Source organism: Solanum stenotomum, chromosome 9 (assembly GCF_019186545.1).
Source record: "Solanum stenotomum isolate F172 chromosome 9, ASM1918654v1, whole genome shotgun sequence".
Classification (NCBI taxonomy): Eukaryota; Viridiplantae; Streptophyta; class Magnoliopsida; order Solanales; family Solanaceae; genus Solanum; species Solanum stenotomum.
This window is the reverse complement of record NC_064290.1, coordinates 34,773,077-34,798,037: the sequence shown is the minus strand read 5'-3', so window position 1 is coordinate 34,798,037 and position 24,961 is coordinate 34,773,077. Positions and strand designations below refer to the sequence as shown.

Sequence of the window (24,961 nt, the reverse complement as noted above, 5' to 3'; positions counted from 1 at the left end):
AAAAAATAAAAAATTGAAATTAAAAATATTTTTTAAAAACAATTTTTAATATTTTCTTGGGAGGGGGTGGGGGTAGGGGTGAGGATGGGGTAAAAAAATTGAATTTAAAAACAAGCTTTAAATTATTTTTTTTGGGGGGAGGGGGGGGGTTTGGTTGGGGGATGGTTTAAGGGTAGGGACAAAATAAATTGATTTTTTCAACAAAAATATAATTGTAATTTGAAGTTGGAAGAGAGTTTTGGAAAATGTTTTTCTTAAGTTTAGAAGGGAAGTCATTTTCCTTAAATTTGAGGAAAATGAGTTGATTTGGAAAACATTTTCCAAAACATTTAGCCCAACCAAACATGAGAAAATTGAAAAATATTTTCCGGAAAATGTTTTCCTTCATACCAAACACACCCGTATTCTCATATAAAGTTAAAAGAGGTGTTGTTTCATTCAAGTTTTATATAAAACATAAATTTATGACCTTATATATTGTGTTTTCTTTTTTGAAAATGAAAGTATTGATATAATGTTTTTAGTTTCTTTAGTTTTTCTTAAGAAATACACAAATGCTCTAGTTTGTTGTCACTTTTTTTAATTCATTGCTTGGATAACACTTTTTTTATAAGTTATTACATTTTTGATCATTAAAATACTTATAATCGTAGTGTCAAATTTAGCAATGCACTTCAAGATGCAAATAAACAGTTACTTCAAGTATATAATGATCGTTTTAGGATGCTGCAAAAAGCTATCATAATAAAAATTCACAAGAACTAATTATAATTTTGCCTAATGAATTATGTATGTACAACTATAGTCATATAAAATAGATTTCTTTATCAAGTTTTTCTTTCTCACTCTTTTGATTTGCCTTATCATTTTATTCTCTTTCCCATTATATTTTCAAAATACAACTTTAAGAAAAAAAGAGAATGTAAGGAGCTACAATTAAAAGAATTTTAAAGTATATTTTAAGTTTTGAAGTACATGAATGGAAAATAGAGAAGAAGAAAAACTAAAGAGATAAAATTACTATAACAATAATTTTATCGTAAGACTCTACATGATCTTCTTCTGAAATTCACAATTTTCTCTACTTTTATATCTTCCTCGACTTCCTTCTCCCTATAAGCACAAATATACTTATATGAAATTATTTGTTACTCCATGAATTTATCCAATTTAGTTTCAAAGTTTAGTTAAATTGACTGAAAAAATGGTATCAGAGCTATGGATGGAAAGAAATATAAGAAGAAACATACTAGTAAAAAATTAAGAAAAATAAGAAGAAAATTAAACAAATTATATCCATAATATAAAAAACTCAATATCACAAAAATTGATAACGATAAATTAGATCAATTAATAGATAATATATCTAAAATAGAATATAAATATGTTCAATATTTAAAGATACAATGAATAACGAGAATAATGAATATAGACAAAAACTTACTGAAATAATCATAGCAAAAATACAAGAATTGAGACATAGGCAAAATAGACTTAACAGTAATATATTTGCAGGAATTTGTAAAAAATATATAGTAGCACAAAAAAAACTATTTTATATCTACAAATACAAATAGAAAACTTAGAATATAAACTACAACACAATTTATAAATGAATAAAGAAGAATACGCAATAGATGAAAAAACATAAGAAAACTATGATGGATTAAAAATAAAAATAATATTTTCTAATCTATGAAGAAGATATAAGAAAATAGGTGACAGTCTAAGTTTAATGTTAGAAAAAGAAACAGTAAAATTAGAAGATAGTTTAACTGCTATAATAAGAATAACAAAAGAAAATGAAGAAGTAGATAGAGAAACGGAAATTGAAAAAATAAAACAACAATCAAAAAATGAAGTACAACAATTAGAAGAAGTAAAGAATACAAAAATAATAGAACTAGAAAAAGAGCTGGCAATATTGAAAGAAATGTATGAAATTAAACAAAAAGAAAAAGAATAAAAAACAAAATTAGCAAATGAGATAATTAAATTTAAAGAAAAATTGCAATTAGAAGAACTAAAAGAAAAAGAAGAAAACCAAGATAATCCACCTGAAATAGGAATTGATGAAATAAATGATGATGATCTAGAAGAACAACATTCAGAAACAAGCGAAATATATACGGAACTTCTAGCAAACATTGATACAAAGAATTTAGAAGTAAATAGAGGAGACATAGACATGGATGAAAAACCAAGAACATCAGGAGTAAAAAATCCAAAAAATCCAAGATACTATAATACAAACTATGGACAATATGATAGAGAAAAAACTATGTGGAATAAAAGATTGAATAAAAAATGGACACCTAAACCAATAACTGAACAACATAATTTTTTAGATTTAAACTGTGTAGTAGATATAAATAAAACAATCTAATTATGAATGGGATATATATCAAAACAATTAATTGATAACAAAATAGGAATGACAGAAACACCAGGATATATAGAAACAACACTTATAGGAACAGTAAAATTATGGCTACAAAATTTATCAGATGAAAGTTTAAAAACTTTAAGAAGTAATAAAAAATTTGATGGCGAAATAACTACTACAGCTATGGAAATATTATATAAATACGAAGTAGCTATAAGAAATGAATTTAGTAGTATGACAACAAAAGTAGAAGAACAAAATAAAGAAAAAATCATAAATCGGAATCTAATGACAAAATTAGCAATATGTAACATGTGTTATATAGATGAATATACATGTGCATTTAGAGAATACTATTATAAAGGAACATATATCATAGAATAAAGTAAAGAGATAAGAAAATTATATTTTTTACAAAATTACCAGAACCTTTTAATTCAAAAGTAATAAAAAGTTGGAATGAAGAAGGATCAACAGATACCAATTATATCGTGTCGGAACGTTACACTCCGATCCAATAATACCGTGTCGAAACGTGACACTTCGATCCAATAATATTATTAATTTATCATTTATTATCACCACTTTTCAATTCATTAATAATATTACATCAAACCTTCTTTATTCAAGGCATCACTTCGATATAGAGGTTTTCCGATTATAAATCTCACTGTCTCAGGATTTTAGACCAATCACAAACCACACAACCAAGCCACACAATCACACAATCAAGTACATAGAGAACTTCACAATATCATTCACTTCATATCAATCGCTAGTAAGAGTTTATCTAACAAATAGAATAAGCCATAACCTACCTCCACCGAAGAATCGAAGTCGAGCAAACTACTTCTCCAACTATTTTTCTTTCCTCAATGCCTCGAAACATTTCCAATCTATCAAGTATACAATATTCGTAAATAAACTAGTTCATGGACATCCATCATGCTATACTTCTAGCCTAGATCCGCAAAAATCATCAAGCACAAATCTATATTCAAGTTTCTAATCTTGAGGTCAATTGGTATATCAACTCTTCTATTTCTTATATTCAAGCTTAAGGTTAAGTCTTGGTTCCTCCAAATAAATTAATATAATGACATTCATATAATATAGTACACATAATATTTAATTATCTATACCAACATATGAATACTTGAGTCATAATGTGATAACCATAAGAAAATTCCATACCTAAAATCAAAGGCATAACCCGTAACTTCAACACTGAAATAACGCCTAAAGCCTTGACCGAAATTCCAAATTCATTTTACAATTCTAATTAAATCTTAATTGATCACCAGAAAATCATTAATTAGTCATTAACTTCTTTAATTTCTTATTGGTCATAATGTTTCAATTTTCAAATTGGCAATCACGGGTACATAGAGGAATTTTCAGTTCACCTCTTTCCAATTAACATTATAATAATCTAATTCTAACCATAACATTAAAATAATATAAATTCCCTACCCCAACCATTAACTATCCACCATTGTCCTAAATTTGGCCCTCAATGTCACTCACCAAGTAAGTAATAATCCTAACAATAACAACGTTATAGTGCAACAACCGACCTTGGCAATTAAGTTTACAATTTCATCTCTTCTACCACAATTTAATATCAATAATATTATCACTATATCTATGCAATTCATCAACATTGGCAAGGAATAAAGTTCAATTGAAAATTTGCTTACCTGATGCCGCATAAATAATTTTTCCACGTTGTTCGTCCACAGGTGAGTTTCTCTCGTCTCAAACCCTTATTTTTTTTTCTACAGAATATTTACTCCCTAATTATTATATAAGTTCAACCATAAAAGTGTTAAAAGTGATCAACTATTTATTTTACTGTTCTTTTCTTTAACCACCAACTAATAAATTATTAAAACTACCTCACTAATTTCATAATTATAATTACGAATAGTCAAAACTACCCATTTAGAATCTACCGGAAAGTATTTTATGAAATCAAAAGCTCTAGTACTCAAAACGACCAAACGGGTCGTTACAGGAAACACCTTAAAACCCATTATTATTGTCTAAATATAGCTGCAGGTACAAGAAGACCAGTTATTGAAAAACAACGAAATGCAAATCTACATCAGTTATTTTAAAAGTCATTTACACAAAAAATAAAAAACCCATTAACCATAGAACCACAAACTTCAACGTATGCAGATAGCCTACAACATGAGAAAAAGGTATATAACCACATCACAAGGACATACCTCGAAAATATATATAAAATACAGAGTTACCTAAACCTCAATCCCAGATCTACCACTACAAAAGATCCAAATCAAGACTGTATAACCCAGAAATTACAAGGATACAATAAACTAATTGCACAACCACAAATCAATGCTAACCTAGTTAAAACATGTTATAATTATGGATTAATAAGTACTGCATATACTTATGACGGAGAAGAACTAAGTGGCATACCAGAATTATACAAAGCATTTATTATATACAAAAGAGCGACCAAAGGAAAGTTATTTTATGTGAAATTCTATACGGCAACAACAGAGATATTACATGAGGAGATAAAACCTCCTATTCAAGTTGTAAAGATAGGCCTGACCAAAGATATGATAATATCGGAAGATATTGGAGAACAACCAGAAATATCAAAAATTGAGATACCTAATTTCTATGCCAATAAAAGAATAATTGGTATATCAACTATAAGACAAGAACTAGCAAATAATTATTTGAATGGAAATGCTATATGAAGCTACTATTCCAGAGATCAATTAATGATTTATGCTAATTCAAGGGAGCTAAGGAAGTCAAATATGGATGAAGTCCAGAAATGGATTTTATCTTTATTAAAGCCAGAAGAAAGACCTACAACAAGAGCATTAAATGAAGGATTTATTTCATCAGAACTATTAACTAGATACTGTAAACTAATTGGACACAAATATCCTGACCATATATGTTCAAAATGCAACGGAGAAGATAATGTAATTCCCGATGTCCAGCTGGAATGATAAAATAAAAGAAGATAGAGACGGAAGACTAAGAGATAAAGAAGAAGACAAAGAAGAAGAAAACAAAAAGATAAAAGAAGATAGACACATGATCTTCACATGAACGGAAGAAAATAAAAAGAAGAAGACAAAGAAGATAAGAAGAAGAAAACAAAAAGATATGTAAAATGTGCATTATTATGTAAAGAAAGTAAAAGTGTGCAGTAGTCACATTTTTGTAAAAAATAAGTATGTAAAAAAGTCGTAAAGTGTACAGTAGACATATAAAAAAGTCGTAAAGTGTACAGTAGACACATTATTATAAGAAATAGGATAGGATTAGAATTGTCTTTATAAAGGAATATACATGTAACATAAGAAGCAAGCCTTCAATAAACGAAGCAAGCTTCCATAAAAACACTCTCTCAAATATTTAAAATATTCATACTTAAAAGATAATGGAGCAACCCTCAGATACCATAGACAAGCAAGAGGCAAAGGTATATTGTTAAACAAATATGCAAAACTAATTTTATATATTCCTGAATATCATATATATGATTGAATAAATTTATGTTAGTTATTATGGATTAGAATTATTTGAATCATGATTTCTAGTTTATTAGCACACTGGAAACAGGGAGAAAACTTCTATACTATGCCATCCTAATGTTGAAACTGGTGGACAAGGAAAGCCGTTTAGGGGAGTAAACAAAGTTGAGTCGCTGATAAGAAGGAAGTATCCGCTAAAGTACGATGCTAATAGTGACAGGAGAACATGATAAACAGATAATATAGTTCATAATGATCTAATATGAATTTAATCAATTATGGATATAATATGAAGGAATAATTGAAAATAAAAAACCTGCATAACAATGAACATGACTACATACATGCATGATGAAATAATAAAAAACTATGAAACTTTAATCCTATATATACTTAGAGGTATAAAGATAATTGAATTAAGAAGACTCATATGGGAAAAATATTTAATGATAATGAATCAGAAGATATATTAGACCAACAATGGTATGAAATAGACCTACATAATTTAGACCTCGAAAGAATAGAATGGTATGATTTAGAAATAAATTCAAATTAAAATGAATTACGAATATTTACAATATGGGACAGAAGCTATGAAAGACATAAAACTATTAGTAGAATTAATGAATTTTTTTTTACATATGTACATAAGAAACCAAGATATGTTGTATCTAGAATACATCACAAATAATATTAAAGAAATAGTCAGATTAAGACAACTATCAGAACAATATTATAATATATATTATTACATTTTACCATGAATTCCGCACCTACAAAAAAAGGTATCAGAGCTATGGATAAAAAGAAATATAATAAGAAACATACTAGTAGAAAATTAAGAAAAAATAAAAAGAAAATTAAACAAATTATATCCAGAATATAAACAACTCAATATGACAAAAACTGATAACGATAAATTAGATCAATTAATAGATAATATATCTAAAATAGAATATAAATATGTTCAATATTTAAAGATACAATGAATAACGAGAATAATGAATATAGACAAAAACTTACTGAAATAATTATAGCAAAAAGACAAGAATTGAGACATAGGAAAAATAGATTTAACAGTAATATATTTGCAGGAATTTGTAAAAAGTCTATAGTAGCACAAAAAAAAAACTATTTTATATCTACAAATACAAATAGAAAACTTAGAATATAAACTACAACACAATTTATAAATGAATAAAGAAGAATACGCAATAGATGAAAAAACATATGAAAACTATGACGGATTAAAAATAAAAATAATATTTTCTAATCTAGGAAGAAGATATAAGAAAATAGGTGACAATCTAAGTTTAATGTTAGAAAAAGAAACAGTAAAATTAGAAGATAGTTTAACTGCTATGATAAGAATACAAAAGAAAATGAAGAAATAGATAGAAAAACAGAAATTGAAAAAATAAAACAACAAGCAAAAAAGGAAGTACAACAATTAGAAAAAGTAAAAAATACTAAAATAATTGAACTAGAAAAAGAGCTGGCAATATTGAAAGAAATGTATGAAATTAAACAAAAAGAAAAAGAACAAAAAACAAAATTAGCAAATGAGATAATTAAATTTAAAGAAAAATTACAATTAGAAGAACTAGAAGAAAACCAAGATAATCTACCTGAAATAGAAATTGATGAAATAAATAATGACGATCTAGAAGAACAACATTCAGAAACAAGTTTCTACGGAACTTCTAGCAAACATGGATACAAAGAATTTAGAAGTAAACACAGGAGATGTAGACATAGATGAAAGCTCAAGTACATCAGGAGTAAAAAGTCCAAAAAATCCAAGATACTATAATACAAACTATGGAAATATGATAGAGAAAAAACTCTGTGGGATAAAAGATTGAATAAAAAATGGATACCTAAACCAATAACTGAACAACATAATTTTTTAGATTTAGATTGTGTAGTAGATATAAATAAAACAATCCAATTATGGATGGAATATTTATCAAAACAATTAATAGATAACAACATAGGAATAACAGAAACACCAGGATATATAGAAAGAACACTTATAGGAACAGTAAAATTATGACTACAAAATTTATCAGATGAAAGTTCAAAAACTTTAAGAAGTAATAAAAAATTTGATGGCGAAATAGCTACTACAACTATGAAAATATTATATAAATACGAAGTAGCTACAAGAAACGAATTTAGTAGTATGACAACAGAAGTAGAAGAACAAAATAAAGAAAATATCATAAACCGGAATCTAATGACAAAATTAGCAATATGTAACATGTGGTATATAGATGAATATACATGTGCATTTAGAGAATACTATTATAAAGGAACATATAACATAGGAGAAAGTAAATAAATAAGAAAATTATATTTTTTACAAAATTACCAGAACCTTTTAATTCAAAAGTAATAAAAAGTTGGAATGAAGCAGGATTAACAAATACCTTAGGAACTAGAATGAAATTCTTACAACGATAGTTTATAGAACTATGTGAAAAACATAAAGAAGAAATAAAAATGGAAAAAATATTGGTAAAAAACTTAGAACGTTGCAAAAATAAAACAGCACCCCAAGTCGGTTGTACAGACAGATACTATAAAAAGAAATATAATAAAAAATACAGATCAAAATATAAATATAAAAAACCAAGAAGAAGATACTATGTAAAAAACTGTAAAACTAAAAGACCATATCGACCGAAGAAAAAATTAACAGAATGTACTTGTTACAATTGTGGAAAATTAGGACATATAGCTAAAAATTGTACATTACCTAAAAATCCAAAGAAAAAACAAATATCAGAAATACTGGTAGACAATGAAAAATATACACAAATAAAGTACGTAGATTATGAATTAGAAAGTGAAGATAGTATATATGAATTATCAGAAAACGAAACAGACGAAATGAAAAATAATTCAGTAATAGAATCAAATAATGAATACTATATCAATGACTGAAACAAATATACAAATAATAACTAAACAGAAATATCAAGATGAAGAATCGACAGAACAAAAAACAATATTTGATAATAATATATTTGAACAAATAAAAGGAAAAGAATTAGACCTAAGCGTAGAAAAAATATTTGAAATACCAATAATAAGAAATTGGTTTAAACGACAAAAAGAAGAATACTATGTAGTAAGTCAAAGAGAACATATCATAGATTGCAAATACACCAAAGAGATTGAGATATCAATATTAGAATTTCAACAAGGTCAAGTGTGGACTACAAGGAATGAAAGAATAGAATTTTCTTAAATTCCCTATAGCCTCTCGAAGATAGGTATGGACGTCATCATACCAATCCACAAGACTCTACTAGAAATTGCTCTCGTACTCGTGAGACCGATGAACTTAGGGCTCTGATACTAAATTGTCACGATACAAAATTTACAAGTCGTGATGACACCTATGTTCCCAACCGATAGGTAAGGCAACCCAATAATTTTACCAATTTAACTAAGAGGTAACAGGTAAACAACGAATAAAATATATTTAACACTAAGTCCTTCATAAACACGAAATGCGGGAAGCAAAATATCACCCAAGAATTTGTGTCATAAGTACAAAAGCTTCTAAATATGGTGCAAGTATGAAACTAAAATGACAAATCCAAACATAAGGGATATCGTGTTTGAATACTAAAACAACATAACAAATAAAAGATAGAGGGAGGTGTGGGCCTTGGAACAACCAAGTAGCTCACTACAACTCCAAGATACTCCAAGATCGGACTCAAAAAGCTCCACGAGATATGCTTGTACTCAGAATCGAATGTGCACCACAAACAGTGTAACAAGTGTAGCATGAGTACGAAACCACATGTCCCCAGTATATCTCATAGATCGACAATGAAGAAGTAGTGACAGAAGTTTGTATGAGAAAATCAGTTCTTTACTTATTCAAGTGTATATTATACTTACCAGTCAAGTTTCATCAATAAGGATAATCGAACTTCACATAATGTACAACCACCAACAAAAGCATGTAATCAACAAGAATAAATGATGTAATGAGATGCAATGCAATGTGACACCATGAAATGAAATGTCTCAGATGCCAAGTACTTTCTCAACCGTATATACATGATACTCCTCAAAATTACATCAAGAGTTCATGACCATGAGGGACTCGCGAGTTCCATATACCAACACAGACGATCTCCACGTGTCTGTGCGGACGATCTCAACTCACTATCATAAAATCAAACCATTTTTGCACGGACGATCTCCACGTGCCCAAATTTTAATCTTAATATCTCACCATCCCTAGCACGGACGATCTCCACATGCCCAACTTATACTCAATCTCATGTCAATGCGTATGCACAATATGATATCAATGAAAAGTGATGATGATGCATCTCAATCATATCAATATGATATTTAATCACCTCAGGTATCGCAAGTATATGGGTTCAATAAAGAACACAATCACACATAATAAATCAGTCAGTCAATAATATATCAGCTAATGCCCATATGCTTTGGCATTCTCGAATTACAATTCGCATTCTATAAGAATAACCTTTTCCTTTATAACACCGGTACTCGTACCAATGCCCTTCACACCATTGGTACGAGACCCCATTCTTTCGCCCTTACCCATTGTCTATTCCATTTTTAATCTTTAATCAGTAAACATCCCTCAACGAAGTCTAAAAAGTCTTAACATACCTTAAATGTGGAACACGTATCAGGAATTCTCAACATTTTTCCTTCCCCTTTCTAAAGCTTCCGAATATTTCCAATCTATCAAAATGTGCACAATTTATAAGTAAACGTGTCCATAGACACCCACATTACTATATGCTTATCCTAGACCTAAAATCTCTCCCAAATCTATAACCAAGTTCATAAATCTTGATGTCACTAATATGTCAAATCTCATATTCTTAAATTTTAAGTCTAAGATTAAGTATTAATTCATCCAAAATATCATAGAGCTAATAGTATTCATATAATATAATATACCTCATATTTTTAAGTAAAAGGATTCACAAGACATCCCATTATATAACTCAAATATTTCACTATTTTTGTTCCGAAGTAGTAGCCATTCAAATTATAATACTAAAAGTAACAATGGATCCAGAAGCAGCAGTGATTGATAAATAGCCTTACCTCAATTTACGCTAGCTATTCTTGGCATAAACACTTTTTAAAAAATGTATTAAAGTATACTCCTAAAACCATTGGACCATCTCACACCTAAATTAACTGTAAAATCCACTTTGGAGCAATTAACTTATTTACAATATTTTAATCCACATGCACTATCCCACTCAAATGATCACCATAGTAATTATCTTCTAACGAATAACCATTATTCAATGTATAAAGATTCTCCTTTAAAGTCAAAAAGAGTTTCATAGAAATCGATAAATTCCAATTAAATTAGCATTCCAATTCTTTACCAATAAATAGTAGTACATTAAAGTATACCCTGTAAACCACTATTCATAACTCATTCCATTTAAACCAAAGATTAAGATAAATAAGGCTTAATAATACCTGAAACAGTAAATTGAGTGTTGTCGACGTTGAGATCAAGTTCTCTCTGAGAAATTTCAACCGCAATTTGTTTGACTTATGTGTAAAACAACAATAAATCCCTTTTTAGTTAATTTAATGTATAAATTATAGGAACCACATATTATAAGTACTAAATAACATCCTATCCCTTCTAGTTTTCTATTTACCAAAAATCCCTTAAAAACGATGTTTGCGGGATACATAGCGTTGTGCATGGGATACATTAGGTTTGATACATTTCACATAGCGGGATACATAGCGTTGTGCATGAGATACATTAGGTTTGATACATTCCACATAGCGGGATACATAGCATTGTGCACGGGATACATAGCGTTGTGCACCGGAAACATAGTGTTTGATACATTCCACATAGCGGGATACATAGGTAAAATAAGGGATTTTTGAAATTTTTGAAATAAGTAGGGATAAATAGATATCAAGGTAAGTAAAGGAGTGTAGTTAAGTAATTTGTCCTAATTTAATTGTACACATGGGCCAAGTGGTAAAAAGGTATCAAAAAAAATTATGGACTTGGCCCATTAACTATTCAACTATATTAATTCTTTATTATTTAACAAAAAATGATCAACTAAATATTTGTAGTCACCGAATAGTTTAAAATTTCCATTTAAATTTTACGGGAAGAGTCAAAATAGTCGTAGTGTTCAAAACGACCTATCGAGTCGTTACAATGTTTCTCTTTTATATATATAGATAGATTTATGAAAGTAAAAGGTGTATATTAAATTAATAAGAATAAAGAAAATTATAACAGTAAGCTTGTAATTAACATTAATTAAAGGAAAAAGGGTAAAAAATGCCCTTAAACAATGCGAAAGGAACAAAAATGCCCTTCGTTTGTAGTTTGGTCTAAAAATGCCCTTGCCGTCAATACTTTCGTCCAAAAATGCCCTTATTCTTATTTAATTGGTTAAAAATGCTCATTTCCATATTTTTAACACCTTATTTTTTCTAGTAGTATTTTTTAAAATTAGGAAATGCGTATCTTACTTCAATTCAGAAAATAAAAATAAAAAATGAAAATATTTCTTATTTTTTTATAATTATTTTTTATCGTTATATAAATACAAAGTAATGATGGATATATTATGATATTTTATACATGACATATATTATATGTCGAAAAGGATACATGAAATTATTCTAGTTTAATTGATAAAATGAGATTAAGAAGAAAAAAACATTTCTTACATTTTTATTTGTTAAAGTGATTTTAAAATAAAGAAAACAAGAACACGGTTCTTTAATAATATTTTAATTAGGAAGAATATGTGTTTAAAAAGGAAAAAAATAATATATTTCTTAAGAAAAAGGCATTTTTGACCCATTTAGTAACTATAATGGCATTTCTGAACCAAAGTATTGACTGCGAGAACATTTTAAAACCAAAATATTGACGATAAGGGCATTTTTGGACCATCTACAAATGAAGACATTTTTTTACTTTCACATAGTTTAAGGGCATTTTTGACTTCTTTCCCTTAATTAAATAAGAAAAAAATATGACTTTTATGACTTGTTGTGATGTAGTTGAATTAAGATAGAAGTCTTATTTTGTTTAGTGTGAATGGTGTTAAGACTGTGTTAGAGATCTGTTTCATTCAGACCTATTTAGACCCATTAAGAGTCTTATAAGGAAATAAAACAAACAAACTTAATGAAATAAATCTGAATAATTAAGATTCGGTCCTCAAAAACACACTTAATGAGGTGAACCTGAATGATTATGATTCAGACATTCGTTAGGTGCAAACAAATGAGGCCTAAGTCAGCTCATTTCTTAGTTGTCAAGACTACATATTCAGCGGAGGATTATGCTAGACTCCACCTTACAGAGATAGTCAGGTTTCATAGGTTCCCTTGTCTATCATCTCATATAGAGGTCCTCAGTTTACACCTCATTTCTGGAAGTCATTTCAGAAAGGTCTTGGTACTCACGTAAACCTCCGTACAACATTTCATCAACATATGGATGGTCAGGCAAAGCGTACCATTAAGATCTTAGAGGACATGTTGAGAGCTTGCGTGATCAATTTCTAGGGTAATTGGGATGATCACCTACCTCTCATAGAGTTTGCTTACAATAACAAATAACATTCCAGTATTTCGATGTCCCCTTATGAGGAACTGTATGGGCGTAGATGCAAGTCTCCGGTTAGTTGGTTTGAAGTAGGTAAAACTACCTTGATTGGGCTAGATTTAGTTCATGAGGCTATAGAGATAGTTCAACTCATTAGAGATAGAGTAAAGACAACTCAGAATCGTCAGAAGTCCTATGCAGATGTGAGGAGAAGGGACTTAGAGTTTGAAATTGATGATTGGATTTTCCTGAAGGTGTCACACATAAAGGGGGTGATAATATTTGGCAAGAAAGGAAAGCTTAGTCCTAGGTATATAGGTCCTTACAGAATCCTGAAAAGGGTTGGTAATGTGGCTTATGAGTTAGAGTTGCTAGCAAAACTATCAGCACTTCATCTAGTCTTTCACATTTCCTTGTTCAAAAAGTGTGTGGGTGATCCGACATCGATATTACTTTTAGAGAGTGTGGTTGTGAAGGATAGTTTTACTTATGAAGAGGTTCCAGTTGAGATTCTTGACCGTCAAGTTCATGCATTGAGAAATACGGAAGTCGCTTCAGTAAAGGTTTTGTGCATATAGAGTTAAACATGAACTCAAGTTTACCTCTTTTTTAGGATGTAGGATCAAATAATTAGCTACCGAATAGAGAATGATGTTCACATATCCTTATATTTAATAAGTGATTTTTTTGCATGTGATTGAATTATTTTGTGGAGCTCTAGTAAAACCTTAATAGTCTTAGAGCTTGATGCTCGTAGGCCGCACGAACTATTTACCTATATGAATTACATGTCTTATCGCAGTGGTACTATTTTTGTTAGTCCACCATGTGTTAAGTGAGAGATGTTGGATAATTAATTTGTGTCGTAGGTCACCCATATGGATTGACCCGACCCATTTAGATGAGATAATATAGGAGGAGGTTTCGTAGAGAATTTAAAATACCTATCCAATAAATTGTCACATGTGAAGAACAAGTGCAACGGTTAGCGAACAACGATATTCTCTATTTTGCCTATAAATCTATCTATTAAACTTTGAAAGTTGAAGCATAAGAATTAGAATTCTCCTTACACAAAAAAAAAAGGTATCTAATTTTTGGAAAAACACTTTGTTTCCTAGTGATTCGAAAGTAGATTTTGAGGTTATTCTTTTGGTAGTAACATCTACAAATTCTGCTACAACTATAAAATACACACTCGATATTCTTACTTCTTTAATTCTTTTATATGTTTGTATCCAAAAAACTGATACACCTATTATCAAATTGTTTCTTCTTCGGTAGATATATATTTCTACTAAATCTATACATCGGGAAAGAAATTGTATTCAACTGTTAGAAAAAAATGAAAGAAATATAATCAGACCATATTTTATATATCGGCGATAAACTGGTAGAATTATAACAAAAAAATTATTTGTGTATTTATTTTAGAGGTGCTACACTATTCAAATATTGTATTTGTATTTGTGTATTTATTTTAGAGGTGCTCAATACTACTCCCAATAAATATATACTCAAGCTCAAATGTATAAAACATACTAGTTTCTTTGTTTTGAGGTAATTACTCAAAATACCCTCTTAAAGGAGGCAATGCTCTAAGTATCTCTGAACTCATAAACTCAGTTAGAAATCAAAGTTTCTCTTTCTCAATGTAACAAAGTGATACATTTGGGACTTCTTAGTTCCCTTATACTCTTTCTCAAATCATTTTTCAAACTCTTTCTCAAGATTCCTCTTTGCTTTCTCAGAACTCAGTTTAAAACAATTACTTTTGTTTAAAAGATTCTCAATAAACATTTACCTAAGTAGAATCTTATATTCAAACTTAATTTGTACGGGAGCTTTAATTTCAACTAAACTTTGTGCTAGAGGTTTCTTGTTACCTTAATAAGGTTACAAAACGTCGGTGTATAGGTTTAGGAAGGGTGGGAAATGACTAAAAATAACCCCTCTTAGAAATTGATAGAAATCATCTACAGAGGCCACTTACGATCCATACAAAAGTCTACGGACTGTAAACATCACATAGAAAACATGTTGGGGTTTTGATCTCTGAAGTTGGGGCCTACATATCCTTTATATGGCCCCAAGGAACTTTGACGTGTCGTCCTGCTTGATTGTAGAAATCTTACTGGATGTTTTAGGACTTGGTTTTCAGGAGGCATATCTACGGACAGTAGGAACTTCTATGACCCATAGTCCAGTCCATGAAACTTAGACTTGAGAACCAACTTTCAAGGGCTTGGTTCCACGAACCCATCTACGGTCCATACACATTTCTATGGGCCATAAAAAGCTTTTGTGGCACCTAACTACATAAATTTTCAAGGTCAAATTTTGGGTCGGGATTTTCAGGGTGTTACAATAAGGTGAAAACATAGTAGCACATGTGTTAAGTGACAAATGGATTAGTTAAAGAATGATTCCCTGCTTCTTCATTAGGTTAGGACCCAAAAAGTTAAATTAACTTTTCATTGGAATACCCTTTGACCTTTTATTGTTTCTTGAAGTTTAAATCAATGTTGGTACTTTAGAATGTCACTAATAACCATGAATGATTTAACAGTGTAGTTGGAACAAATAGACTCAAGTATAAAGGAAAGATGATTACATTAAAAATAATATAACTTGTATACATAATCCAGTTATTCCACTAACCATAGAGGTATTGAGTGTAATTGTGTATATAAAGTTGAACATGAACTTGAGTTCACCTCTTTTTGAGGCTGAGGGATCAAATATATACTACCTCGGTATTTGAAAGAGCTTAAATTACACTACATCAAAAAAGGGATATAGTGGCAATTAAAAATGGCATTAGCGGCCATAACTATTGCCGCTATAGCCATTACCAGCCAATGCCATTTGGCCATTGTATCAGGGAACGACAAAGGCTTTTGCGGCCATTTGGACAAAAGCTGGTAAAGCCAAGCTCTTTTGCCGCTAAAACTTATTTGATTTAGTGGCAATTTGGTGCGGCAATTAAAAAGGCTACTAAATCCAATCCAAAGTGGTTAGTTATTCTCATGTAGTGTCCCATTTTTATAGACAGTAAAACCAACTAAATTGCCGCTAAAACACATTTGTTCTAGTGGCAATTGCTTGTGGCAATTTAGATGGCTGTTAAATCTAATAAAAATAGTTAGTTATACTTGTGTAGTGTCCATTTTTATAGCCGGCAAGTCCTACTAAATTGTCGCTAAAATGTATTAAATTAAATTTAAAACGACAATCATGTTCATGTAGCGTCCATTTTTATAGCTGGTAAATTCGATAAAATTGATGCTAAAAGTTCATAGCTTTAACGACAATAGTTTGGTGGCAATTATAAAGGCTAGAATATCCTTTTGAAAATATCTTAATTTCTATCATTTAGCGTCCAATACTTTTGGCTAGAAAATTCACTTAATTTGATGCTAAAAGTCACAAACTTTAACAACCAATTGGTTAGCAAGAATAAATAATGACTACATCAATTCATAAAATTATCTAGTTCGCGCTTCTACTGATAAATTTATAGCTCGTAAATCCAACAAAATTCTAATTATAAGAGAGCCTATTAGATGCGATGATGTTTTTCAAATGCTAAAAAATATATGATATAAATCATAGAACATAATATATCTCATCAAATCTAAACAAAATGAAGTATTAATCCAAACTATAGTATCATAACTTTACAACTAAACTTATATTTACGAAATATCTAGTATCATTATATAACCAATCCAATAAAATAGTGTCTTCAAAGAATTTCCATACTGTTTTGCCATATTGAAATATTTCATAGGCAAATTTTTTTAACATCATACTGCATGACCTGAAATAATAAAATAAATGTGTCAAAAGATGAAATCCAATTGATAAAAACATCATGAGATAGGAGAAGTTCTCATACTCGAATGAAATATTTACTACACCAAATGTTACATAAAAAAGCTATGTGCAAATACCAATGACCCTAGTAGGGTTTCTCCTCTTATTGATACATATACATTTAGCAGTAACAAATTTCCAGTTCAAACCCATATAACATAAGAAAGAGTGAATTATATCATCTCATAGAAAATAACTCAATGATCCAACTAACTATACTACATGGGCTGGCAACAATGTTGATGACTTTGGGATAAAATTCAAGGGCTGGCAATGCATCAACATCAGTTATCTCAATTGGAAAATGCAAAATCCATGGTATACAGAAGACAGTTCAGTATGAAGACATTCACAACCTAGACAACAAACATAGAAAAAAACACAAGCACATTCATAGCCTGAGCAACAAACAATGGAAGAACAAAAGCACATTAACAACCTGAGTAGCAAACTAAGAAAAACATTTTAGACCACAAAAACTATGAGAGAAATTCCACCTGAAGCATGATTGTCTTATCAGGTAAGACTAACGATTTGACAGTGAAGGAACTAGAGCAAACTGGTGAAGCAGAGGATACAGTTCTGTTATGTAAGTCTCTCATTCTTGTGCATGCTGTTTTATACTTTACAGGAGAACAAAAATGAGTGGGTAATTTGATCCAGATCTTTCAAGTTCAAAAATTGTTCAGAAAGAAAACCTTTTCAACTGTTTCATTAATGGTAATTATCTCTTTATTTAAAGTATTCTTATTGAAAAATAGAATGTAAAAAAGTTGTTTCATTAAAGAAGGCTTCTGTTCTCAAAAAGTAAATATACTCATTGGATGATTAAAGGGCTAGTTCAAATAATCAGACAACTAATATTCAGCTATACCAACATAAGCTATAGATAAAACTAACTACATTTCAGGGGCTAGCAACAATGTTGATGAAACCAGGATAAAATTCAAGGGCTGACAAAGCATCAAAAATAGCTATCTCAATTGGAAAATGCAAAATCGATGATATGCAGATAATCAAAAATCCCACCAATACAAAAAGGCAGCAGACCAGAGAATTATAGCAACAGAAAGTTAATACATCTGAGGAGAAAATTAGTGCACAAAGTAGCTTCAATAATCATACCACTAATATGCAACTATTCTAACAAAACCTATAGATAAAGCTAACTATACTTCAAAGGCTGCAACAATACCAACAAAGTCTATAGTTGCTACTATACCAACAAAACCAATACAAACATGCATCAGGCTAGAGAATGATAGCAACAGAAAGAGGTGTGCTCTATGTTGTTTGGTAACTTTGGTATATGACTTTTGGGGATTAATTTCTTCTCTGCTTGTATGCTTTTGCTCGTCATAGCTTCTCTCTTTTGAATACTACTTCAAGTTATACAAATCATGATTGTCTTATCAGGTAAGATTAACGATTGGACAACGAAGGAACTAGAGCAAACTGTTGAAGCAGAGGATTCAATACTGTTATGCAAGTCCCTTATCCTTGTGCATGCTACTTTATACTTTATAGGAGAACAAAAATGAGATGGAAATTTGATCCAGATCTTTTAAGTTCAGAAATTGTTCAGAAAAGAAACTTTTTCAACTATTTCATTAATGGTAGTTATCTTTTTATTTAAGGTATTCTTATTGAAAAAAAGAACGTAAAAAAGTTGTTTCGTTGAAGAAGGCTTCTATTCTCAAGAAGTAAATATATTCATTGGATGAATAGAGAACTAGTTCGAGTAGTGAGACAACTAATATTCAGCTATACCAACAAAAGCTATAGATAAAACTAACTTCATTTCAAGGGATAACAACAATGTAGATGAATCCAGGATAAAATTCAAGGGCTGGCAAAGCATCGACAAGAGCTATCTCAACTGGAAAATGCAAAATCAATGATATGTAGATAATAAAAAACATAGAGAACATGGGATGAGGTGTATACATATTAGTTCAAGTAATCAGATCGTTAACACTCAACTATAAAAATAGAACCTATAGATAAAACTAATTACACATCACAGACGGGAAAGGCAGGCCACCTTCCTACATCTGCAGGCCGGTAGGTACGAAATTCCGATTGTTCAGAGAATAAGATCGGTTCTATTAAGAACAAGTCGTATTGAATTTGGACTCGAATAGTAACTAAAACAGTAGCACAGAAGGATAAATATGAGTAATACCATGAGAAGTTGGACTATTTTTAGCGACACTAGGTATCCCTCTTGTTTGTGCTATTTATGCATGGCCACTATCAGCATCATGGACCTGATAAATATTAACACATTAGTTAAAAATACTTTTATATGATTAAATTTTATTAAAAATAATTTCTAAAACTTATGGAGTCAAGTTACCTGTCCACTTGAGGTGCCATTGATATTTTGAGGCATAGATTCATTAGGAGCATGTTTGAGCATGAATTGTCGCATTTGGAGTAATTCTAATTGCATATTATCATGATTTTGTTTCATCATATTAATTTCTTCATTTTGTTACGCCTTCAATTCATTTGTCTCCTGTTCTAACCTTTGTACAATTTCATTAGATTAATCCTCTTCATCAATGTTCTCTAAGAAAGATCTACTACCCCATAGAGTAGAAGGAGTTGGACCAAGTCCTAAACTACGAACATACCCACTTCTTTCATTTCCTAATACTTGGGAATACACATCACCTTTCCAAGCAACACGGTGAGTAGGTTGGTCAGTAGATCCCTCACTATTGCTCATCTTCTCATTTATCATGTCCTAACCAAAGAAAATATATTAAGTCCAATTTGGAATTCATCTGTTCGCTTTTTCTATTTTTCCTTTAATTTTTTCCAATGTAGAAAATAAAAGAAAGAAGAAATCTTACAATTGCTTTGGCCGAATCATCATCTAATGGTCTACCATCTACAAGTTTTTTATGATTTAATAAGAATATTTCTGCTCGTGTAGGCTCTATACCATTTGAAGTCTAATACAATTAAATTTATGTCATTTGTGCTTGTCAAAAAGAGTTAAATTATTATAGTTTTTAATTTCAATAGGCTTACCTGCTCATTTATTAAGGTAGCAATACTTTTGGATCCTCCCGTGCGAGACATCATTTGCTTGGTCCTATTATTTCTATTTGCTTAGGTACGTCTCTGAAAATGAAAGATTAAAACGATATCTTATGATTTATAAATATAAATTGAGCATAACAAAAATCTAAGCACTATGAAAATTAGAAACTTGAATGCTGTAAATATTTGTTGATACCTTAGCTTTGTCGGAAAGCCAATAAGAGACCAGATCACTCCATTGACCTCACGTTATACGACTTGGTCTATTTTTTAGCAAAGCATCTTTAGTCTTATACTTAGGAATATGGTCACCTTTTAACTGACACTTGTAATCTTTCCATTTCTTTCCTAGTGACTTTAAGGTAGAGGCTTTTCCGCATTTTGGGATAGAGAACTTCTTCTGAAAAATAATGCCCACATTTAGAAAATAACATCATGTATAATAGACCTTTGTCACCTCATAATAATGAATAAGCCATACCATCACAAAATTAAGCAATTTCTTATTTTCCTCAATGTCGAAATTTCTCCAGTCATCTACATGTAGAGGTGTTAATTTTGGAATTCTTGCAATAATTCCTAGAAAGCTAGAAAGCTTTCGACCCTCTTTTCTAATAGCCTGATTACGACTATTAAACGACACATCAACTATTTTTCCCAGAGGAAGTTTCCAAATATCTTTTAGTAAAGTAGGTCCACACACCTTTCTTGCCTCTGAATTACCTAGAAGAAAAAATATTTGAAGGACATCAAATGATAAAAATTTATATGGTTAAACAATTGAGAGGTGCTTCACAATATGTTAAATAATAGTATCACGACAAAACAATAGAAAAAAAATTACCTGTTGCCTACCTGAAGCATCTTTTTCAAATTATGTCTTACTCAAATGTTTACTCTACTGCAATTCTGAAGTACCAGATGGTACAGATTTATGAACTAGCCAGAAAGGCATGAAAAATCTTAAAGTGAAAAAATCACCCCAAGCAATAACAACTAGCCATTCATGGAGTCGAAAAACTTGATACACTTATCGAAGATAATATTGCTGGTTCTGGTGTCACTACTCACATACACAAGTCCTTCATAAATAAAAACACCAAGGAGTGAAAGTTTCTAGTTTTACCTTGGATGTATATTGACTAATGACACTCTTTTTTTGTTAATGTTTTTCCTTCTTTATCTAGGTATATATACATAGGATGGAAACACTACAACTTCAAGCTTAAGGATTTCATTGAAGATAATGTTTTAAGAAAGAACTCTACTAATTTATCAATCTTTCATTGAGTTAGGGAAGCATATCAAGTTGTTGAGCTTCAAAATACAGAGAAAAAACTTGGTATAACAGATATCCAACTCATTCTTTCTTTGAAAAACTTTTCTGAAGATAACTAGACAGGCTTGGAAGATATAGCTGAAGGAAACTTTGTGACTCTTCAAATACATGACTCTCATTTTCTTAGAGTTATCATTTATAACCTATGGTCAAGTTTCAAACAAATGTTAACATTTTTTAGTTTTTCACACTGGAATTGTCACGCCACGAGGCTACCCTCGGACGCGGACATGGGACCTATGATCACGAGTGACCCCAAGCTAACCCTGCTGGCATATCATAAGCATACAAAGAGATTACTGAATAAAATATACTATGCGGAAGGATAAATCCATAATTAATTGTAAGTGGGGAATACCCAATACTAATTTGATTATAGAAAAGACTATGAGTTTAATAACAACTGGAAGATCAAACTCAAAACTAAAGCTGAATCTAGTACTGTGTCTGAAATAAGCCTCTAACTGACTAGAGATGCTGAGACATTTCCCCAGCTAACTCTAGCAAAACTGAAACTAAAAGACTAAATATGGAAAGTTAACATGTCAATCATTCTCGAAGAATGAGGACTCACCACTGATGCTGCTGAACTTGAGATCAGAAACCGATCTAAGCGTGATCTAATTGCTAAGGGCTTGAACATAGATAACGAGAAGATGTAGCACAGAGTATGAGTCAGTACTTGAAAGGTACTGAGCATGCATGATAGAATAAAGCTGAATAAAACATATAACTGAACAATCAATAAAGATATGATATAATCAGAACATGATAAGGATACTGAGATATACTGAATATGAACTAAACTGAATGCAATGACCAAGTACATCACATGCTAAGACTGAATACTGAACTGTAACTGATAACCTGGTCAATGCACTATAATCTGATTATGAGAGCTACTAATAACCGATATAAAACCACATGAGCTAAATGTGGAGTCCAATGTATACGTCCCATCAAGAGGACTCAATATACCCTGCCAGAGTTATAGAGGCATGACTGGCGTGATCACTAAAACTGATGCCCAACTGTGGGGACTTAACCTACGGGGGCACGTAGTTCTGGGATTGAGGGTAAGTTGAACCCTAGTCTAACTCGGTCTAAGCCTACTCCCAACTGGAATATGTATATGATACTTTATGACTGAAATACTAAAATAGTGAATAGGTCAAAATACTGACATGCAAATACGCATTATTGAAAACTGCATAAACATTGATGGTATATCCTGATACCATACTGCTCATACATTGATGACATACTCGATTGTCATACTAATCATGTTTTAGAAAACTCTTTTCTCAAAACTCATCTTTATTTTCTTAAAACTCAGTTTAAGAACTCAAGTTTTGGCTTTGAAAAGCTTCTTAAGATTTATAACTTAAAATAGGGTTAAATGCTGAAATATGCTGATAATGTGATATTTGAAACCGGAGTATGTATAACTGAATAAACTAACCAAGCAAGTGTAATTCATGAACGAAACTAATCTACACAACTAGGGTTCTGAGTTTCAAGCAAGAACTAAGTAATAATTCCACGAAAGCATGATAATCTGATTTGGATTAGTCTAATAGCTGAATCACAACATAAATATGAAATTCTAGAAACCCTAGGTCTAAACACGAGGTTGAGAATCAAGAATCTGACTGAATTCTAGGGACCGAATGGGTGAAACGAACCCACTAGTGTAATCCCACATACTTGGTGATAAAATTCAGGGGGAAATCTTTCAATTTCGATGCTGGAACTGAAGAAAACTTGTTGTGTTCTTGGAAAGGTTTAAGTCACCTCTTTTCTCCAATTTTGTTCTAGGTTTGATGACTTTTTGGTAAATAAAGGTTTTGGGTAGTTTGACTAAGTTATTAGACTTATTCTTAGTAAAATGACATAATTTAGGTTTAAAACGACGAAGTTTAAGTGCCCAACGAATAGTAAAAAGAACTAAATGACCCTAACTTAAAAGCTGCCGAAGGCTGCTTACGGAGGCGCCTATGGGCCGTAGGTCAACCTACCAACCGTAGGTTGGGTCGCAGGTCAAGTCTGCCCGACAGGGCTTCACTAAAACGAGCATAACTTTTTACTCGGAGATGAGATTTTAGCAAACTCGGTGGTGTTGGAAAGATTATTCAATTATCTATAATTTAGTAGGTAATGGGCCACCTAATTACTTTTTTGATGAGGGTTATGACCATTTGAAGTTGACCCAATTAGCAATTTCCCTCTAACTGGCTGTTGACCTTCACCAACGATCAAACCTATGATCCATAGGTCCAACCACAGACCATACTGGTTGATCGTGGGTGGGATAAGAGACTATAGAGATTTGGGCCATAACAATGGAACCCTACCTACGGTCCGTGGTCCCACCTATGGTGTGTGGGTGGTTCTATTGGTACGGGAACCGATTTTCTGAAAACTAGGATTTTTTCTTCATTTTGATATTTGAGGTGTTGCAATATCTCTCTCTTGGGAAAGTTCATCCTCGAATGAAGTCTAATCAAGCTGAGTATGGAGGGAAGAAGCTGCAATCCCTACCACTAAGTACTAGAAACTGATTTCTGACTGAATTGAGTTCCAAGAACATGCCAATATGCTGAAAATGCAAGAACAACTGAAGGAACATGATACTAAGACTGAATTTACGCATGTGTAAACTGAAAGACTGGAGAGAAAACTATTATCTCAAGCTGAAATGGAATTGGAAGGAAAGAGATGAGGATACTAGGCCTTCATGGCTGCTTTTGCTTCCTAAGTAGCTCCCTCTACGGACTGACTCCTCCAAGTTTGTCAAATATCATCACCCCTTCACAGGTGATACTTTCAAGAAAACCCAATCATCTATCTCAAACTCTAAATCCCTTCTCCCTACATCTGCATAGGACTTTTGTCTTAAGTCTATTTTTGACGAGCTGAAATTTTTCCCATAGCTTTATAAACTGAATCTGGCCCAATCAAAGATGTTTCAACTACTCATCCACCTTAGGAACACATAAGCGACCATATCCCCCTTGGGAGAAAACCTCTTCTTTCTGCTGATGAACTGCACCTTCCAACTAAAGCAATATAGGATCAATATCTTGTTTTTCCTTAACCTCCGCTACCAATGAAGATTCTGATCTATCCTAGGT

The 24,961-nt window shown here is 31.1% G+C and overlaps 1 pseudogene; it reads left to right on the top strand.

The window, feature by feature from the left end:
- The first annotated feature begins 1,612 nt into the window (after positions 1-1,612).
- Positions 1,613-18,975, top strand: LOC125877480 (uncharacterized; annotated as a pseudogene).
- Positions 18,976-24,961: the final 5,986 nt, after the last annotated feature.